We start from the raw sequence: 4,254 nt of genomic DNA, 5'->3' as shown, positions 1-4,254 counted from the left end.
GACGCTGAATGGTGCTTCAAGCCTTCATTAATGACATATCAGAAGGAAAAAAGGAAGACAGGTTACCACCTCATAAGGTGGTTAACCAAAACCAAAGCAGTTCTCAGTTTAAAAGTTCCCATTCAACACTATGGCAGCAATTTGTTAGGCAATTACTTAGTAAGATCTGTACCATTTAACGCTAAAAGTAAAAATATGGAAAATTAAAGGAAGCGAGGAAGTGAGGTCGGGTCACTCGTTTTTGATAGAAGTCCTGATGGTGGAGTCAAGGTGTTTTCTTTGTCATTTTAAACTCTTCTGACCGTTTCACCTTCCAAACTGAATCTCTGAACAGCTGGAGGAGGTGACTTTGACAGCAGGGAGCCACATGTGGAGGACGCTCTCCAAATCTCTGCCAAACTCACTCCACACATGATGCTTTTGTGTTGGGCTTCATGGTTGGAGCATAGACTGTAAAAATAATGGACGGGACAAGGTCCCCGGTCTAGTGAAGCTTTTATTTTTAGAGCTCCCCCTACTGACTGGCTGCAGTATAGGTCATAAACCCCGCCTCCTCAATGATAACAGACGGGATGTGGGTCAAACTGTAAAGCTAAAATACTCGTCACATAATTTTTTTCCAAACCTAAACTCTGCTGTGATCATTAGTTATTATCACCCTACATTGTGTTCAAGTGCTAATTTTTCTGTGAAGTTTGTTTTAAATAAGTTATTTGAGGTTGAAAGACGGAATTTTACGTCATATTTGACGATGATTGACAGCCGCAGATCTTGCGTAGCTCTCTTTGTGAATAGCAAAAGTTACGTAGTGAAGGAAAGCTGAGACGCCATTGAATTTTTCCGTTCAGTTTTTTCGTCTTTTTTGAGCTGGCAAAATGAGTTGTTCTGCAGTAAACTGTTCTAACCGACCTGTGGGAGCTAAGGGATCTTTGCAGCTTTTTCGGTAAATAAAAAGTGTGATTTATGTGTCACTGGTTAAAGTCGTTATCTAGCTAGCTAACACATAAGCAGTCTAAAGTTAGCTGAAATGTTGTAACGCTAGGTTACTTATCCGGCATGATTTATCTTTTTATTTTATTTTATTAAATGAGCAAACCTAATAACTGACATGCTATGTTTCTTGATATTGTTATATCATTATTGTGATTGAAATTGTATTTAAAACCAAGAATCGTAATATAAAATCCGCTCATAGATGCGGTTCATTGACTGTACAGTTATTTTACAGCAAAAATAAAAACGTCTGGTAAAGTCTCAAAAAAGTATGTAGGACAAAAACAAAGTCACGTAATTGTAATCTGGCCTGCATCATTACTAATGTGTACATGTTTACAGTCTGAGTGATAAATGGGCTAAACCGAGAGTAACAGGTTTTACTTTCACCGTGCAGGCTGAAATTCATAGGACTATATACGAGGGTAGAATATTTCTCTATGTATCCAGATAAAACTAAAGGTAAGATCTGATTTAATATAACTGTTACTGATTTAAGAGACTGACCGAAACGTGAACGCAAACATCAACAACCGGCGGTGGTGTAATGTAAAATTAACCGAGCATCATGCAGCTTAAACGTGATAAATATTCTGCATTGTCTTCCACACGCTACCAATTCAACAGTCACAAGTTGATCATATTGTAAATTTAATGACACTCATAGAGAAATTGTTCTAAAAATTTACAAAACCTGACAAACATTGCGGTGATTGTGACTGTGTCTGTATTTAACACCTTTGAAAGGAAGGTGTTAATGCAGGAGACCAGTGTTACACACAACATGCTGCTGTTATGTTAGTTAGGAGGAGACAGAGGCACAATAAAAGAAGACATAAAGATCGTGTTTTTCCCCACACATGTTAATATGTTTTAAATGTCATGCATTTATTTTTTATTTCGCTTCAATAATCGTTAAGGAAGAGAAACACCAGGATTAAACTACAGGCTATTGTTGCCTTTTAATAGCCAAAGAAAACTGAACATTCACAGCCTCTGTATTCAAAAGAATTTCAACATTGACAATTATGTCTTCCTATTTCCCTCTTCTCACCAACATTATATTTTAAACTGGGGATTTCCTTTTTCTCGGGTCGCGTCTCTCCCCTAGCTCGCCCCCTCTGGTGCGCTCCTCTCCATAATGCTCTCGTCTCCTCCCTCTAAAGCTGCTGCTACTCTGTAGGACGCTTTGATTGGGGCACCTCACCAATAAAATACTATTTTATATTTTATAAGCAGTTTGCCACCACACTGTACTTTTACTTTCCAAAGGCATATGAGTATGTGCGTGACAACTTTAACAAAGCTTTAGCAGACAGTCACACCATCCACACAGCTGATCAAGTATTTACTGTAGCATCTTTTACAGCACTAAAAGGTCATGTACAGGCAAACAGAGAGAAGGGGAAAAGAAACAATCTGTGCTCTCAAATAACAAAGCAGTCTCAAATCTTTTTGAGGAATAACAGCTAATTTTGTTTTACTTTGCATACAGTAAATCCTCTGATAAATAAAGTGAAGTACTTTGATTGCATTTCTGTGGTGTTCCTGTAGGTGACCATGATGCAGCCAGACTGAAGCAGCAGCTTGTGAAGGTGGACGCCATCATCTTGTCTTTGCAGTGCTGATTCTGAAGAGAACGCCTTCACATAGGACTCAAAGGTAAAATGATCTCTCATATGATTGGACCGTGTTATTGTAACCGCTATCGGCATCAAAGTAATTTTTAATTATAAGGAAGACTAGCAGAAGATTTTAACAGCCTCTATGGTTCTGCAAGAAGTTCATGTTTAAATTGTTCTTCTTTCTGTCTTCAAGGAAATCAATGCTCAAAGGAAACAGCAGTCCAGACTCTGATTCCAGCTCCGGTGAGATTCTGCACACAAATTGGCTGTCTGATTATATGAGAATGTTTAACATTAGTTTAATTTATCAGGCTGGCCCATGTGATGACAGTTTAAAATAATCTTAAATAGAAAGTGGCAGGAACACTTTTGTCTTAAAACATAAATTCATAAAGCTGATCATATTATTGAATTCACCATGTCTTATTATATATTTTGTTTTTCCTCATAAATAGTTCTCCTGTCATAAAAACAAACTTTAGAACCTGAAGTTTAGCAGAACCTGAGGACAGATCTGATTTCAGGTCTGAGGCATAAACATCACAGTAAAATTCATTATACTTTACATTTAACTCTGTGATTGTTTTTCTTTATTACAGAAGATGCTCTCAGATTCAGATCCATCAACAACATGGAGGACTCGTCCCCTGAACGTATCCTGTCCTCTCTCGATGGACTTCTCCTCTTCAATTATTAACTCTTGAAAACAGCAGCACAAAATGCCAGACTGTTTGACAAGTCTGTGATTGAATAAATTGAAATGGAATCTCATGCGTATCTTGCTATGCTTATTGGCTTTAAATGTTTAATATTAAATAAGTTTGAAGGCCAATTATCTCAGACGAGCCCGGCTGTGACAAGCTGAGCTCGTCTGTTAGCTTTGCTGTTGTTGGTCAAGAAGAAATTAATGTCAGTTCAAGGCCTTTTCAAATGTGAACTATAAACTTAACTGCTAAATTATTTTACTGTGACCAACACTTTGTTGTACTCCAGTTAATCAGAAACAGTCATATTAGATTTTTAAAAAGTTTATTTAAACATTTTATAAAAACAATAAACAACCCCTGGCTTTATTAACCATGTGGAAAATAAGTAAGGGAGACCATCAGGTCAAACTGCTGGGACATAGGAGAAAGTATAAAAAATAATTTAACAAAGAAATCCCAACAAAAATCAAATAAAGTATAGAGATCCTGGATGATTGTTTGACTGTTAAAATATGATGGAAAAGCAAATCCAACACAACCCTCCAGCATCTGGCCTTTCAAACACAGGGCAACATCATGTTAAGAAAAATAAATGAAATATTGACCAGGATCTCTGTGTTTTCTCTGAGGATGACTATGGTAGCCTTCTCACTATTCACTGTCACAAAGCACCAGACTCTGTCCACCTTCTTCAGACGTCGATCAGCTCCTCTGGGTGATGGCAGAGAGGACTCTTCATCTGGGAGAGCTGCTGGTGTAAGGTCATTTCTACCACAGTGGATGAGCAGGGCATCGGGCACAGCTCTTAGTCCAAGCACAGGTGAAAAAAGGAGGAGGTTCCTTCAAACTATGTGACCCCAGCTTGACCTCTGTAACAGGTGTACAGATGAAGGTTGAAATTAGTCATTTTTAGGTTCTGTTGACTGTAA

The 4,254-nt window shown here is 37.9% G+C and overlaps 1 long non-coding RNA gene across 1 annotated transcript; it reads left to right on the top strand.

Annotated features, from left to right (window-relative positions):
- Positions 1 to 2,432: 2,432 nt before the first annotated feature.
- Positions 2,433 to 3,909, top strand: LOC136179192 (uncharacterized). The gene is made up of 3 exons (XR_010666395.1): positions 2,433 to 2,655; positions 2,812 to 2,861; positions 3,218 to 3,909. It is a non-coding gene; the product is annotated as an uncharacterized lncRNA (long non-coding RNA).
- Positions 3,910 to 4,254: the final 345 nt, after the last annotated feature.

The sequence above is a fragment of the Labrus bergylta genome, chromosome 5, assembly GCF_963930695.1.
Source record: "Labrus bergylta chromosome 5, fLabBer1.1, whole genome shotgun sequence".
In the NCBI taxonomy this organism is placed as follows: Eukaryota; Metazoa; Chordata; class Actinopteri; order Labriformes; family Labridae; genus Labrus; species Labrus bergylta.
This window is presented reverse-complemented; position numbering and strand designations above follow the sequence as displayed.